The following is an 18,426-nucleotide window of genomic DNA, read 5'->3' on the forward strand; positions in this document are numbered from 1 at the left end:
ACATTTATGCCAAAGGATATGCATTATTTTTCACATATCCTCTCACTTTTTCTGTTCAGAATGTTGTAACCCAACCTTCTTTCTTACTCTTCCTCCTCCTCCTCCTCCTCCTCCTCTTCCTCCTCCTCTTTTTGCATCAGAGCTGCCCACCGTGGAAACAGGGCTTTAGTGGGCAGAACCTTGGACTAAAACTTTGAAAGCTGAATCCTATTCACACACAGTGACTAACCCCTTGTGTGATCTTATATGAGTCACTTAACCTCTCTGCCCTTCTGCTTGCTCATTCATCCCATAGAGACAAAGCTACCTTCCCCTCCCTACCTCTGCAGCTCCGAGGGTAAATGCATGGTATCCACAAAGCATTTGAAATGTCATTGCTTAGTGTGAGGCTCAGGCAGTGTAAAACACTGAGCAAAGACCTGAGATGTGATAATACAATGAAGATAAAGATCAATGATCGATGATCAGGTGGCGAAGCATGGAGATCAAGACCTATGGCCACCCAAAACTTGGCAAGACATGAACATTGAAAGTGAGCCTCATTGACAGAATATTTATTGTTTGTTCTGTTTTGCTTTTGCTTTTGCTCTTTAGAAATCGCTGAGCTGAGCTATTTAATTAAGTTAGCCCATGGACCAGAGTAGTACAGTTTAAAAGGTGGTCAATGGAGATTACACACACCATGAATCTGTTTTGTTCAACTCCAATTTAGAAGATGCTATTCTAACTTATCTATTTCTGTTCATTAACATTGTCTTTACTACCTCCAAATAAATCATTCCAGTCTCTACTCCTCTTGCCAAATATTTTTCCCACATCACTCTCTTTCTCTGTCCATTGAAATCCTATTCAGTGTTTCACATTCCAACTAAAGGCTCACCCACCGCCCTGTCAAGGTTCTACCCCAACGCTCAAGGTCACGTCCGTGCAGATATCACAACCTCATGCACATGTGTAGAAACCTCATTTTCTATTGTCTGGAACTTGCTTAGAACTACTCATAAAAGTTGAGTCTACCATGTAGCATTTCCATATTTGCTGAGGCATGCTGTACACAGCTCTGAACATAATAAGGGCTCAATTTATTTTTTTAAAAAAGTCTTTATTAGTAACTTGATAGATGCATTTATAAATCTTATTTTTGAGGATGCATATGTCTCTGAATTCTGGTGGCTCTCATCTTAATACACACACTCATATGTGTGCACACACACACATCCATGAGTAGTGTTCCTCCATTTGAGGGCAAAATACTCACTTTTAAAATCTCCTGGAGAAGGTAAAGTTATTGCACATGAGCCAAGTAAGTGCTAAATTGTGTCACATCGATAACAGGAATAGAAATTCAGAGGAGAGGTGAACATAGACTGAAATGCAAAGAAATTCTGACATTGCATCTGCTCTTCATGTCCTCTTGTCCCCATTCAACCCACCCAGTGCTCTTGCCTATGTGCTCCTCCAGTAACCTACAAAGCCTATGTACTCATTGTTTTTGTGGGAGGAAATTTATTATTATTTTCTAAAGTAAAAAATAAGATAAGCAGAACAGATCCCGAGAGCTAATGAACTTAAGAAGTTCTTGGGAGAAGACTGGGTGAATACCTGGTCTTCAGCAAGCTCAGATCTACTGCAATTTAGGCAGATCTTCCTTCTTTGTCATTGACTTATTCTGCCCATCAGTTCCACAAAGAGTCTGGAAGAAGAAGTAAAACGTGTATACATACATAATCAAAATATAGACAGAAGGTGTTAATTGCCTTAGGAGAGGTGCATATGAACTGTCTCAAGGTCACGTGAGTGCCAGGAGAGGTCAAGAAGCACTCACTCCATGAGAAAGAATAGGAGCTGGACTTTCCATGGTAGATGGGTATGGGGCCAGAAAAATAATAATAAGGCGATCACACTGACAAAACCATAGAGATTTTTTTTAAGTATATACATTTACCCAGTCCCAGAAGAGTTACTATATTTCATTCAGTAGAAGTATAGGGACTTGGAACTCACAATGCAATGTGAACCTGAAACATAGTGTGGGGAAAGGGAATTGGAGTTTATTGTCAGGATAACTGGGAGCCAATGAAAGTTCCTAAGAAGAGAGGCGCCATGTTGTTTGTGCCAGATAAGAGTAAGGCCTACAAAGTAAATCTCTTATCTAGAAATTTCTTTCATTTTGAATATTCAAATAAGTATCTACTGTAAGCAACGCTAACAAGAGATACCTTTAATTTTCATTTTTCATGTCTACCTTGCCCCTAAAAAGGAGTTTTATTGCCTGTTCTATGATAGTCTTGGAATTTTCTCACTCTGTCTTGGCTGTGTCATGTCATCAACCTAAAAATAGATGCTAATTAACAAGGTTATTTCTAACTTCCATTGTTAAAAAGAGAAGGAAACAGTGACAAGACACATCGAGAGTATCAAATTAGCCGAGGACAGAACCAAATCCTAGTTCAAAACTCCTCCCCCTCCCCACCCCTCGCCCATATTCAATTCACTTAATAGTCTCTATTTTTCTAAATCAGATAGTCATTATCCCAATTTCCTATCCCCAATGTGATAATGTAGTGTGATGAGACATGCCCCAACAGAACACAAATTGGCTTTCAGAGCCTCAATGCTACGTGGTGTGTGTGAATGGTGAAGCAAATATCTCACTCTATTATCTGTTGTCTCTGAACCAACAGATTACATGGTTCACTGCCTAACTGAATAACTTTTAGGCGGTTCGTTCCTGTCTATTTACACATATTCCACAGAAAATTATTAATGACTAAGGAACAGCTGTAACAATTATGTGGTGCAATGGGTAGATGGGAGCCATAGTCTCTCCATGTATATTCCTGTAAAGTTTTACATGGCAAGGGAAATGGAGGAAACATGCACATACAAAGTACAAATTCTACAAGGAAAAGCAGGCAGGCAAAGAAAGCATATCATATAATTACTTATAATCCTGGAGGCTCCTTTTATCTGGAACATGTTATTTTTTAAGCAATGGGCTTAAGATTTGTGAGGTTTTATACCCCAAATTATTTTATTGGAAAATTGGACTTAAAAAATGTGTCAGTTCTTGGGTTTGGATTCAAAGTGTCCTGTCCCTGAGCCTTTTTTTTTTCTCAAGGCTGGAACTCAGTCACTTGAGCATGGCTCCACTTCCAGCTTTTTGCTGGTTAATTGTCGATAAAAGTCTCAGACTTTCCTTTCTGGGCTGGCTCTGAACAGTAATCCTCAAATCTCAGCCTCCTGAGTAGGAGTATAGGCATGAGTCACTGGCCCTCAGCTAATCTGATTTTTTTTGGGGGGGGGAGGGGTCCAGTCATGGGGCCTGAACTCTGGGCCTGGGCGCTGTCCCTCAGCTCTTCAGCTCAAGACTAGTGCTCTACCACTTGAGCCACAGCGCCACTCCGGCTTTTTTCTTTTTGCTTATGTGGTGCTGAGGAATCGAACCCAGGGACTCAGGCATGCAAGGCAAACGCTTTACTACTGAGCCACCTTCCCAGCCCTGATTTTTTTTTTAAATAAGAAAGCCATGTTCACATTCGTTCAATAATCAGAAATAATGGAAGTTTTCTGATTTGTACTTTTAGTCTCAATTGTAATCTTCCCTACAAGTCACGTATAGCTCACATTAAAAAATATTACTAACAAGTACAAGATTTTCATATCTACTAAAATAACACTGGTTAACTATTTTGTTTTTAAAATTAAGCCAGTGCTGTTACACAAGATTTCCTCCAGGTGAATGTTGTTTTATAGCTGTATAAGATTCTAGACTGAATTTATGTGGGGAGATGAATAAGTAGATGATACTGGCAAGGGGGTGTCCTGACATTTACTAAAGGCTTCACACACCTGTAACTTGGAAAAAAATATTATATACTCTGCTCACAAAGATGCAGAAAAATCTTCTTTATCTTCCAGTTTCTAGGATGTCTCAGAGTTGCCTGGTTTTGCTCCTCATTGGGCATTTGCCACCATTCTTTGCCAGCCTGTGCTCACCTAGAGGCCATACCACACCTAGGAGCTCTCCCAAACTCCTTTCTGGCTCTACTTTCTTATCATCTGACCTTCTACAGTTCCTTGTTTTTAGTTACAGCTTATCAAATAAATGTGATCTGTGCTTGGAGCTCCAGGTTACGTATATACACTTTCCCACTTAACAGCCCACCCAAGTATCTCTTCTTACCGAAATGTCTGAAAACCCTCTCCTCAGAACCCTACTTCCCACTCAAGCCTTCCTTCAGTTCCCTCTCTCAGAGACACACCATCATCCTTTCAGTAAGATAGACGGAATGTGCTAGTTTATGAAGAAAATTAGATTCTGAACTGGCTCTTCTATTTTCCCATTTGTGTTTTCCTACTCTTCCATTTGCCTGTCCTGTGGTATTGTAGGTGCAACACAGTACATCGTTTATATGGTTCTTCATGTCTGCCAGCCACCAACCCTTTGTTCTTGACCTCCCAATCTCTGCCAATTCAATTCAAAACCTACTTCCTCTAATTTTTCTACCTTATACTATTTACACTGAGTTACATACATTTTCTTAACCCTTCGCCTATTAAGATCCTTAAAACATACTGGCAACCTGTGTTTTGTTCATCTGTGTAGTTCCATTGTATTTTGTACAGTGCTTGGCCAAATGGCCTTCCTAAAATTGACTGAACTAAAGTTACCACTGGAAACTAGGTCCTGGGTAATATGTCCAGGAAATGAAAAGATAGCCAACAAAATGATGAAAAGCCAGGACCCAAGACAAGCTACCTGAAGGCTACTTGAAACTCCCAAGGCTAAAGATTTCTGTATTAAACCTTGGCATGACAGACATCTTCTAGCTCAAATGCTATCAGCCTCTCCTATGGACTCACTTCCAGATTCTATAGTCTGTATATTATTTAAACCATTTTTTCTCTCTCTAGATTGGATCTTACTATGTAGGTGAGGCTGGCTTTAAACTCATGATTCTTGTGACTCATCTCCCAGGTGCTAAGATTATAAGCTTACCATGCCCCTCTTTCAAATCATTTCTAAAGCTTAAATGCTATCTTTGGTGCCTAGAAACAAGTCATCAGAACCACAAAGTAGGACATATCCAAGGATCCCATGAAACACTACTAAAATTGTGATTGACAGAATCACCTTCCCCTACTACCAAACAAATGCACAGACAGCTGGAGTCAGGATTATCATTGCCGCGCTGACACCTAAAAAGTTTCCAACCCAGAGCTTATGGGTGTCTCCTAGTGAGGACCTTTGGTCACATGACCTAGACTTTTATAAGCTTACTCAGCTGTTTACAACCCAGAGTGTTATCTAGAACTGAGGAATCTGGTCTATTGTTTAAATGACATAAATTCATTCTGGAAAGTAGGACAGAGGGGAATTTTAACAACCCCTGAGCATTGTTTTCCCATCAAAGCCTAAATGTACTAAATATACAGATTAAAATATTTCCTTCCCTTTTTGGGGGTTACTAGCCAACTTTCTCCTCATTTCACCCATAATTTAGACAATTCAGAACATATAAGTCAAAATCACCATTGTTTGTTGTTCAATTACCTTAAGTCAGTCTTTGTTCAAAGGGAGGTAACTTGCTAACAGACAGAAATAAAGAATTCTGATTCTGACACTCTCAAACGCATGCTCATTCCAATTTCATGTCCACTTTATTTAGTCCCCCGTAATGTACTTGTTTGTAGCTAGTTTTTCCTTTGGGCTGAATAGCCATGATTCTTTCCTCCCTATAAATAAGAAGATGAAGATGAAAATGATTTCCAAGCTTTGTTTCAATGCCTTTAAATACTGCTGTCTACTGCTTGCGTCGATACTTACAGCCAAGTTCTAAAAGCAAAGTTCCAGAACTAATTACCTTTCCCTTCCACTGCTCAGCGGCCAACCCATAGCGGCCAACCCATAGCCACTGAGGGTAATCTGCAGAAGCATGGCTTTGTTGCCACAGCAACCAACCCACCAAAAGTATTTTTCAATATCTTCTTTTGGAGAGGCTGAAACAGCAACAAGCTATACCCGAGTGCCTCCATCGGGACAATCGCTACACTAATTCTTACCATTCTAATCTGGTTATCAGGAAATTAGGAACCTGAACTAAGAAGGATTGGAGACAGCACGCACTCTTTGTATGGCACATGCCACTTTCAGGTCAATAAGTGAGTGGTCACAAGCCAAGGAGAAGAGGATTCTTCTAGCTCAGCCCTCCAGTCGTCCTAAGATTTCGAGTGCCATCTATTTCATTTGTACTGCTGGGATGGTAGGGCAGATTCTAGAGCTTTCTGTGGGATTGTTAGAAACGGGAGTACTTTTGTACAAATGTTTTCACTGGTGATGTCAAACCCGATGAGAGTTTACCTTTGTAGGGTCTATATGCAAAAGCCTGATATACTTTGCAGGAAAAGGATGCATGCTAAATTCAGATGCTAATGAACACATCATATATAAAACACAGAACTCTGCTGTGATTTGACATCCACCTACTTTCTACAAAGAGTACAAGTCAACTGTGCACAAGGCCCTGAAGACAGTTTATCTGCCTGCAGGTGGCTGGGTTGCAAGGGTAGAAGAGGAACATGGGCATTTTGGTTATATGGTCTGCCACGGTATTTATCAAGTCCCTAAACCATACGTGAAACAGACTAAAATCACACATCTTTATATAGCTGGAGACTTGGGTTGGGGCTACCAAATAAAATAGGAGTAAACAATGTTAACGGAGATTTAGAGAATCTGAGGCAGAGAGGTCTGCATTAGTAGTCATCTATTGTAAAGATCCAGAAAGAAACTGTAAGAAGTTAACTTTTATATCTACTATTTGAAGACACCCATAAATCAGACAGCTGTCTTCACACAATCCACTTTCTTTAAGGCCAGGGTACGCAGGTGTGAAGTTTTGATTCCTAGTCAAATGTTACATAGAGTGTCTGATATTATTAACAATAAACTTCCATTAACTTGTAGCCCAATGAAGCATCTCCTCTAGGAAGCTCTTAAATAATGTTCTAATGACTCTTTCATGAACACTCTCTATTGTTGGCAATAATTGACATGATGATTGTTGCATATGTGAATCCTGAATGGCAACATGTACTGGTCTTCCAGGGGTAGTGTTTGTTGTTGTTGTTGGTAATGGTGGTGGTGGTGGTGGTGGTTTTTTGTTGGTTGTGGGGCTTAAAGTCAGGGCCTGGACATTGTCCCTGAGCTTTTTCTCTCAAGGCTAGCACTCTACCACTTTGAGCCACAGTGCCACTTCCAGTTCTCTGATGGTTAATTGGAGATAAGAGTCTCATGGACTTTCCTGCCAAGCCTGGCATCAAACCATGATCCTCAGATCTCAGCCTCTCGAGTCGCTAGTGGTCATTTTTATATGGTTAGTTCTTGAATGGCTCTTGTGATGATGGTTCTGCTTCTGTGAATATAAAATTTCACCTGTGCAACTTGTCCTCCTTTGTACCTTCTGTAAAGCCGTCCCACATCAGTTCTTCACCCTTAGAAGTCCAGTGTGTGGCAATTGGCTTCTGTTTCACTGCATAGCAGATTGTAACCTAGGACTGTCTGATGGCAGGTTTTCTACTCTTGAGATGCAAGCCAGTACCAGTTAGTAGAATGATTACACATCTTAAGTGCATCAGAAACATATAAGCCAGATTTTAAAATAGAATAATCCAGGATGGTTTATACCTCATCATTCAGGCATTAAAACTGAATTTTAAATACTGAGAGAGTTGAGTAATTAAACAATAATATAGAATAAAACTTAACAAAACAAAATAAAAAATCTATGAAATTGTGTTCATCTTTGCCTTGTTTTTCTTTCACATCAAATCAGTGACTATTCTATTACCTAGATGAAAAGAAGGAAGGAAGGAGGAAGGAAGGAACAAACGAACGAAATAAGGAAGAAAGGAAGGAAGGAAGGAAGGAAGAAAGGAAGAAAGAAAGAAAGAAAGAAAGAAAGAAAGAAAGAAAGAAAGAAAGAAAGAAAGAAAGAAAGAAAGAAAGAAAGAAAGAAAGAAAGGAAGACCAGTGCATGTTATCATTCAGGAAGGGAGGGAGGAAGGGAAAGATGCCAAGAGGGAGAGGGAGGGGACGGAGGGGAGGGAGGAATCTGTAATCTACTCAGTTTCTTTCTCACTGCTAATGTTCTGTACTATAGAGTCACATTGTTTTTAATATTAACTTAACAGTTTATAGTTTCCTATTTTTATTATCTTTAAGTGGTTATACCAAGGATTTTTCAATTCAACATTTTCAGTGTATGAACACAAGGCATCTTGATCAATGTTATCACCATTGATGGACACCACCAACATCCATCATTTTCCTCCAATCTGTTCCAACCTCACCCATCTCCTCCCATTTATAACTTCTTAATGGATCTATCACTAATCTTAGCATTACTACTAAAGTGTCTGAAAAGACAGAGGTAGAAATATGATTTCAAGTCTTCAGGGCACCATCTTGCCTAATCTGCAGATGGCATGGAAGACCCTTCCAGAAACTGCCCTGGTGTTACATCTTCCTCTACTAGCCATTCCTACCCCTCCCCTCCTACTTCAGACATGAGAAACTTGCTTGCATGCTCATTTCTTATCTATTGATTTGTTCATTCATTCTGTCAACCCCTATATTCATTAGAATGGCTGTAATTAAAATATACAACCATGTCAGATAGTAGTCAGGATGTGAGAAAACAGAAACCTCACCTACTGCTGCTGGTTTTGATACAGCCACTTAGAAAACACTTCAAAAGACTCTGCTTTTTCAAGGCACTTATAAATCTGCCATAGTCCTAATTTTATTTCCTAGGCATCTACCAAAGAGAAATCAGAACATATTCCCACACAAAGTCTTTTCCATGGATGACAGGCATTACTTACAACAAAGACTAAGAAAAGCAAAAACAAAATGTTCATCCATTGGTGAATGGATAAATAAAGTGTGCTAGAATCCCATAGCATGGAATGTTACTTGATAACGAACAAAAAAGAAGCGCAACAGCACAGATGAACTCGAGACACTAATCAGTATACTGAGAGGAAAGGCTAGAGACAGGGCAGATCACATATCTGGACAAGGCAGTCAGCAGAATGAGAGTGAGTTCATGCTCACTCCCAGAGACTGGAGTTTCCAGGGATAACATTGAAAGACAAAGGTGAAGAAAGAGCTCAAATAAGAGAAAAATGCAGTCCACTAAAGTAACCCATCATGTTGATGATAGGCTGGTGATAGGTTGCCATTCAGTGGACACTGATTCTGACAAGCAGAAATTCATCAAAGCCCTTTGCCTGTGTCATCTGATCCAACTACCACCTAATCATCAATGGTAGCGTGGTAGGTCTTCCCTTGTACCCTCTATAAAATGGAAATGATATACTCACAGAGGAGGAAGTACAATGATGGAAGTACAATGCAAACCCAGGTCTCTGCCTCTGAAGCTCTTGTTTTATCAATGGACTACAGGAGGATCACTGCTGTAGTCATGACTGTAGCTCTCACAGAGAACATAAGATAGGAATACAACTATTTGGGCAAATTCTGAGGACTTCTAACAATTGGTCCAAATTGCCCCTAGCATCCTGCTTCCTCTTCTACTCCACGCCCACTAAGATTTCATTCTCTTGGATCTAATGAAATAATAAAGTGTGCAAGAAGCCACCCCCCCCAACTCTAGCCCTCATGGAGGAACTCTGTCACACTGATGTGATCCTCGAGCCAGAAAGATGTCTGGACTTTGGTACAGGCAACCACTTATTATACAATATGATATGGGGAGCAAATGAGGTTTGTGTTGAGATCTAATAGTATTTCAGAGGAGGACACAGACATGATACAAATCTAGCATTAAAAATCCTAGCATGGTCTATGTAAGAAGGGCAAGCAACAAATCCAATAGGCTCCAATTGCCAGGAGATGGTATTTTAATATTCTCCTGTGTGTTCTGATTGAAAATTCAGCGGCATAACCCTCCATGAACTGTTTATCTTATGTACTTATTTAACTAACATTCAAACTGACAAGACTCCCATTTCTGGGCTTCTTTTTATACTTTCATGTAGGAGCGATCAGATGAAGCTCAGCTACCACAAACTTTGCATGTTTTTGATTTTGCACATAAACTGAAGGTTAGAATTCTAGTCTGTGTCCTCAGTCATTCATTTTTTTAAGATCTTTGAACATGACTTCAAACCCTGCCAAAACACAACCCAAATACAGACTTACTTCTGTGTCTGTACAAATACGTAAAAGAAATGGGTATGTCAACTTTGAATGGATACCAGCCTAATTGAAGCTTTAACTACTGTCAGGGAGCAAAGGCAGCCAGAGATAACTGGGTTGGCTTTGTTCAAGGGTAAGAAGAAATCCAGAAAGACAAGGAGTGAAGAAACATGTATCACAATGAGATAAACTATCTCTGCTACCTACTGCAATTCACACCAATGCCTCTCCATTCTAATTGTCTACTATACTTTTAACAGTGCCTGAATAAGTTAAATATTTACCCACATTGTATTCAAAGTAATTCATTTTTTGGTTCATGTACATCAGTCTTTTAGAAATTATCTTAAAATCGTTGGACAAAGGGGTTATATTTCAATAAGTCTATTTCTGATTACAATGCATCTTGATCAGTATTACTTCTTCCATCATTTCCCCTCTCTCACCCAACCCCCACTCATCCCCTTGATTTTCTAGTTCCATTTTTACATATATACATTGAATATTAAGATTGCAATCTCCTACCTTTGCTCCCCATTTGTCTACCCGTCTCCCTTTTGACCACAAGTCCCCTGACTCTCCACGCCCAGTTTCTTAGTATTCATTTTGTTAGACTGTAAATTCATTGTTCAAAGGAGTTCCACCACTGGAATTCACCCCTGTGCTCTTCAGTCATTATACTTGTGTCACATCCATCAGTCTTACAAATAAAAAATGATATTCTCATTCCATAATGTTTTATCACTGTCATGTGTATGTTATCGTTTTATCTCCATAATGGTTCACCAAGATGGCTATACCATGTACATCTATCTTGATCTCACAGATGAAGAAAATGAAGCTAGATTCTGTTTCTCATCTAGAGGAGAGACGAGAATCAATGACAACCTTTAGGCTCCAGACTTGTAGTTCTTCCCTTAGTATCAGCCCCATCTTTATTTGAGGGCAGCGTTTTTCTGTCTTATGGAGCTGCAGAGGTACCTGGTGAGTGTTAGCTCATACAACTCCTCCCTCTACTCCAGCATGGGTAACCTGTGAGAGCATCATCACTTTTAACTATTCTAGAAGACTCCTTTAGAGCACTAAAGCAATAGAAGTTGGGAGACCACATAATCTCTTGGTGTTCGGGTGCTGTAGTGATATCTTCAGAGAATATGCAGTCGTGACCATACATTTCAGATTGAACTTGTATCCTCCCGTACTGCCTGCTTGTACAGGCTGACGGACCATTAAATGCTGTCAATTCATCAAGGGTAAGAAACCCAAAGTCCAATAGAGACACGAGGATTTTCACATAATTAGCGTGTTTAGCTCCTGGACCTCCATTCTTCCACCGCCTTTCTTAGGCCCAGCTATTTTATCTTCACATTCCAATCTTTCCCTTCGGGATGTTTTCTCCTCCTGCTGGGTCACTCTGGAAATATTGTAATAGGTGTTATAACACTTTTTTTTCCCCTCATGATATTTCACCCAAACAAAAAGATATATAGTGGCTGAGAACAACACACAATGAATTTGGGTGGAATCGTGTTAGCTGGCTACTGGTCTGACTCATCTACCCTTACTCCATCCAAAAAGTCAAAAGTATTGAATTTAACACATACAAGATCGAAAGTGGTAGATTCTTATTTAAGGCCAATTCTGTTAAGGTTCTGAGAGCTCATGTTACAGGGCTGACTACAGTCACGCAGGAAACAGCACCTAGGACCTGAGACTTGCGGCATCCAAAGCTTATACATTTTGCACTCCAGTTCTGTGTCCTGGCTACCAATGCAGTAACTGAGAAGGTAGATGGTGTCTCCCATTCATGTCTTCTTCCTTTACCCAAATGCTACAAGAAACACCTGAATATTCTGGGTCCTGGATACTCAAGAAACTGTTCTCTGCACTTAATCTGAGAAATGTGTGTACGCTTCAGTAGGAGTTTTCTAAAACTGTACTCAGTTGAAGGGCATAGATTTTTAAGGTGAGAATTTCCAAAAAGAGGGCAGATGAGTTTCCAACCCATTTTGTTTTCAAAGAAGCAGCCTCTCCCACCATCAATGGCCATAAAAGGCTCCATGTACTGGGTTATGCTGGTTCACCTTGCTTGTTCACCAAAGCAAGTCCCTCTAGATCAGATGGGAGACATGTCAGCTTGCCCTTGGGATATTCATCTGTGAAAGTCAAAATGGACAGATTTAATATAGATCACTGAGCATCAACCAATCGTCTTCTTGATGCTGGCCAGAGCTCAATGCTAGGTGCACAAAAATTGAGGAAGGAGATGCCCTGTCCTCCAAGATCAATGTTCTGAAATAATCACTCACCCAATTAACCTAATAAAGCTTTATTAAGTCTGTTTTGAATTAGCATATTGTTTGGAGCTTTCACTGAAAACTTTAAAAGTCGTGACTGTAACGACCTCACCTATACACTGAGTGATAAACCTCACCTCAAGGGAGCATAGGTGGCAAAGCTTCATTTCAAAAGATGCCGTGGCATGGACCCAGCTGGGGACGATTTGCAGGGTTTCTAAAAATCTGCCCCTGAGCAGCCCCCCAAAGCCAGAAATCCACCTCACCCAAACCAGATCAATGGAAATCACTTGCCAACTCAAGTAGAGTGATGATTCCGTGCTGCTGGTGCTCACTTCTTTCTAGTATCTTCCTGCCGTACAATCTCCAGTGCCATAGGCTGTGCTGTGCAGACACTCTGTGGTCTTTGTGAGTTTTATCAGTAATGACTCTGTGAAGATTCTTCATATATGTCAGAGTCTCAATGTTTCCCAATGGTTTCTTTTTCTTCTTTTTGGTATTAATTTATTTTCTCTTCACCTTCATCAGTGTTTTTCTTCTCACAACAGAACATCATCCTTTCTTAGAGTTCAGACATCTAGGATGCTTTCCTCAGCCTCAGTTCTCAAAACAGTCAGTTAAGATAGATATGGGTCACAACAGCAGCTATGGTAGATACTTGTCATCTTCCCTCCCACAGACATGTGCAAAGACATTCACGCACACACACACACATGTTCATCATTTCAGATCTCGATTTTCATTTTTATTTAACATTGGTAAATATTATTAGCAACTTAAAATTAGTGGAAAATATGGTGTGTTAGAATTTAATGTCCTAGACACAAAAGAACAGAAATACAAAAGTTTCTTTTTCTTTTTTGGTTTTTGGGTTTGTTTGTTTATTTGTTTGTTTTGCTAGTCCATGGGGCTTGAACTCAAGGCCTGGGGGTTGTCCCTGAGTCTCTCTGTGCTCAAGGCTCACTAACAATCTACCATTTGAGTCACAGTGCCACTTCCAGCTTTTTCTGAGTAGTTTATTGGAGATGAGTCTCACAGAGCCAAGGCTCCAGTGGCTCACGCTTGTAATCCTACCTACTCAGGAGGATGAGATCTGAGGATCATAGTTTAATGCCAGACTGGGAAGGAAAGTCCATAAGACTCTTCTCTTCAATAAACTACTCAGAAAAAGCTAGAAGTGGGCTGTGGCTCAAGTGGCACAGCATTATCCTTGAGCACAGAGCAGCTCAGAGCAGCTGGGGGGCAAAGCCCAGGCCCTCAGTTCAAGCTCCAGAATCAGAAAAAAAAAAAAAGGTGCCATGTAGAAGATTGGCAAGCCACCCACACTTTATATCATCTAGCAACTTCCTATTTCCATTTATATATTTTAAAATTCATTGACAAACAATACATATCATGGTATTGTCAATTGTCCATACTGCCAAAACCCTACTATATTCTAAACAAAAAAGTACCAGACAAAAATAATGAACTTTTCATGCTACAGAAATATCTTCTATGAGTTTAATATGTTCACAATATTCCAGAATTTAAAAAAAACAATTAGAACCTTCTCTCAGGCAGCCTCCCCAAGAGCAACAATAATAATAATAGCTATTATCAATGCTCAGTGAGTATTTGTTGAATAAATACTTTAGTAGAAAATATTCTAAAACTAGTGTGATCTCACTTTACCAAGACATAGGGATTTAAAGTTTATATCCCTTTAACTCACAGTGCCTAGGTAAAGTGTCATTGTGAGGCCTTTCTTCTCAAACTCTGGAGATCCCATGGAGATGACAGTTGCAAGATGATGGAACAATGCCCCAAAGTCAGATCACTAAGCTGTTGATCCAGGACTCTCCAGGTATGTCGGACTCACACGTGAGTGTTCCTTCTACCATGCCATGGAAAGCATTGAATCTGGCAGCATAACTTGGTTTGGCCTTTGGCTCCAGTCCACAGCTTGGCCTCATACTATAATAACTCTCAGGCAACATCTGCAGTCTCTGGACTTCATCATCATCCTGCTTTGGTATCACGGTGATTCAGCTCACCCATCCAAGCCTTGCAGAGTCTGGTTACAGCAGATCCTCTCCAGGGTTTGGATTATTCACTGCTGTAGGATGAGCAACTTCTGTGAAATAAATTCAAATGTACTCATGATTCATATGGGGGGAAGAAAATCTCATGTTTAATTTTTTCCAAGTGTTTCCATTTCCTAACAAATGGGGTAATGTCATTCTTTCTGATGGAGGAATAGAATTCCATTGTGTATATATACCACATTTTCTTGATCCATTCATCTACTAAGGGGCATCTGGGTTGGGTCCATATCTTAGCTATGGTAAATAATGCTGCAATAAACATAGTCGTACTGGTAGCTTTAGTGTGGTCTTGTTTGTGAAGATTTGGGTAAAGGCCCAAAAGTGGGATTGCTGGGTCATAGGGGAGCTCTATGTGGAGTCTTTTGAGGAACCTCCACACTGCTTTCCAAAGTGGTTGAACAAGTTTACACTCCCACCAACAATGCAGTAAGGTCCCCTTCTGTCCACATCCCCTCCAGCATCTGTTGTTATTAGAGTTCTTGATTATAGCCATTCTAACTGGGGTGAGGTGGTATCTTAGTGTTGTTTTGATTTGCATTTCTTTTATGGCTAGGGAGGTTGAGCATTTCTTCATGTGTCTATTGGCCATCCTTCTTTCCTCTTCAGAGAAGTTTCTCTTTAAGTCTTTAGCTCACTTATTTATTGGGCAGTTGTTTCTTTGAAGATTATATTAAGTGAAGTAAGCCATGCCCAAAGAAAGATAGGTCCCATGGTTTCCCTTATTTGCAATATCTAGTATATGTCTGAGTCAAGCAGAAAAGGTCAGATAAGTTGATGTTAGGGAAATGAACCCTCCCTAAGATATGTATTCAAATGTTTTTTTCTTTCATGCGATTGTTTCTAACGCATTTATAAGATTATTTCTTTGTTGCTTTGTATGTCCCTCCCTCACGGTATAACCCCTGTTTTCACTGTATTTTATGTTGGTATAATTTGTGGAAAGGAAGGGAAAAAACAAATTGTTTAAATAGAGATACAGGTGGACCCATTGCAACAATGAGACGTACAAGTTGTTATGTCGAAAACGAACTTTACAACTTTGGTGTGGGGAGAGGAGGATTGGGTGGAGGTGCAGGAGGGGGGAGGATGGGAAGGGGAAACAAAGGAGGAGGCTACAATTCTTGATAAGAAATGTACTCATTATCTTGCTCATGTAATTGTAATCCCTCTGTAGAGTATTTTCACAATAAAAATAAATAAATAAATAATAAAAAGAAAATCTCATGTTTAAGGATGTCGGCACCCAATGGAGATACAGGACAGAATCCAGTAGAATCCCAAGCTGGCCATGTTGGAACTTGGGAAAGTTTATCTGTCCTGACATGGGTGATGAAGTTATCTATACCAATGGGTTCTCCAGGCCTTAACAAAACACCAAGGACTCCTCTATGCTCATCTTTTATTTTAAAAATAATGATAATAAACTTGGAGCTTTCCACTTAAACACCAGTCTCAGCCATTCTAACATTTCTTGGGCCATCAATAGATATAAGCTGCTTTTCAATGCCTTCCTTGTACGTGCCTTGTCTCTTGTCAGCAGAGAGAAGTTGGGAATATATATATATATATATATATATATATATATATATATATATATATATCTCAGGAATAAGATTCAAAGAGCTTGCCCTGCAGCCATCCCATCCTGCACTTCTGTGTCAGAATCCTAATGACGAATTCTAAATACATGAGAGAGCGTCTCCAGCTGTAAAAGTAAAGAGCTTCCGGGGACCTGTGGCGCTCCCTGACCCTGGACCTATTTTTACATTTTGATCTTGGGGACCGTGCCTCCTGACTTCCAGTACCCTCAAGTTATCCCCAGGGTTACAGAGCACTAGCTTAACCAGTCCTAGCAAGACTTAAAACAGGGCAGCCAGGATCAAAGCGTCCAACAAACTAGTGCATTAGCCACTGGACCAGGCCCCAGAGGAACTGCATTAAGTTGCATTGTGCAAGTGGTTGAATTCTTTTCCTGAAAATCCTTAACACTCAGAGCTTTGAGGTGCCTACATCCGATTAAGCGTTTTTTGGTTTTTGGTTTTTTTTAACAGCTACCCTCATTCTGATATAAAAATAGAAGGACCACAGTTCAAGATTTGATTGAAGTCCTAGAGAACACAAGGCAATTTGAATTTCTACTTATGGATGTATGTAAAGCAACTTAAACTGCCAAATTCAGCGTCTCTTACGCCACATATTTCCTCGGGATGGTATTAAAAGGACTTTCTCCTATTCAAATAGGGAGCACGAGGGAAAGGACGCTTAAAACAAAACAAAAACAGAAAGGAAAAGAAAAGAAACACCCTGAAGAGTTGGGTTTCAGAATTACACAGCACAGAAAGGTTTTGTCAATGAACTGGCGCTTCATTTTTCCTCCCATTGTCTGCCTACCCGACAAGCAGGAGACTAGCAACTCAGATGATCAGATGAAGGCGGGAAAAACACAACTGTCAGGCTCTAAGGATAAAGCCTCCTCTTAACAATACCATTGCTTAAAGCCAGACATTAGAGCCAAAGGGATGAGAAAGAAAAAAAAATAAACAAAAAAAGCAAGTGGCTCATGGATAGCTTACTGAGGATAGTGCAGAAGATTATGCTAATCTTTACTTCATTGTCCCCTGCAAAATGTTTTCATATCAAGCCTTTTATCTGGGGAAGAAGAGATGGCCAACCTCTCCACTCAGTAACAGCCAGCACTTTCTGTGTGGTTTCTGCGTAATTAACACCAGCACTAGACCTTTTCATTTGGGCTACTCAAGCTTAGGGCCTTTTGAGGGTGTCCGCAGGGGAGCGGTCCTCACCCTCCGCCTGTGGCCAGGGAGCCCGCTATTCTTAGATCCTCATGCCATCTGTTAATGGCAGAGCGAGGAAAACTTGAGCTAACTTTTCTGCACAGCCACAGGATGCCAGGGATTGAAACCCACCAGCTTGAGATGAGTGAGCTGTAACTTTATCAAAACTAACTAAATAATCGAACCTAGCACTTCAGGCCAATGCATTCTTTTTCCATATCAGATTTTTGTCTCCTGAGAAGGACTTTTTAAAATTCAGGACTTGAAGAGTTTGGAAACAGAAGTTTGAATGGATCTAAGGGACACTCTTTTCTGTCCTTTCTTTTTTTAAGGATTAGACCTCAGCATCTACCCTATTTTATTTAAGAATTGTGTCACTGTTGAATCACATAAAAGCACCTGGCTATCCAATGCACAATGTACACACACACACACACACACACACACACACACACACACACACACACACACAGAGGAATACCAGAGTTAAGGCTGAATTTTCTTCTGTTTATTTCCCTGGATTTTGTTGGCTCAGATGAATATCATAAAAGATCAGTCTTGTTCATGGTTGAAGTCGGGTGGAGGTGTTAAAAAGAGATGGACATCTATAATGCTTTTGTTTGGCACAAGTATTGGTATGAGTATAGTGAGCAGGAGTTTCATAACATCGTTTGAAAGAAAAGGTTAATTAGAAAGAGAACACTTTTTCCTTCCGATGGATTTCACTCATGTAGAAGTGAAGAACTGAGCCTCTCCTCCATCCCACCTCACTTGTTTTCAGAAAGGAAAAAAATGTTGGTAGCATGTAGATAATTCATTTCTGCTCAGAACCTGGTTCTTAATCTGCCTCAAACTAACTCTGTGATTCTGGGATGAAAAAGCTCAGATCCTTCATTGATTCAACAAGATCACACAAGATCATGGGCTCCTGATTTGGGGCCACAAAAATCTCTAGGAATCTACCGCAAGTTAGTTATTATTCCCAAAGTGGTTGCATTTAGTTGTTAACCCAATGGGAATCG

The sequence above is a fragment of the Dipodomys ordii genome, unplaced genomic scaffold, assembly GCF_000151885.1.
Source record: "Dipodomys ordii isolate 6190 unplaced genomic scaffold, Dord_2.0 Scaffold39, whole genome shotgun sequence".
Taxonomy (NCBI): domain Eukaryota; kingdom Metazoa; phylum Chordata; class Mammalia; order Rodentia; family Heteromyidae; genus Dipodomys; species Dipodomys ordii.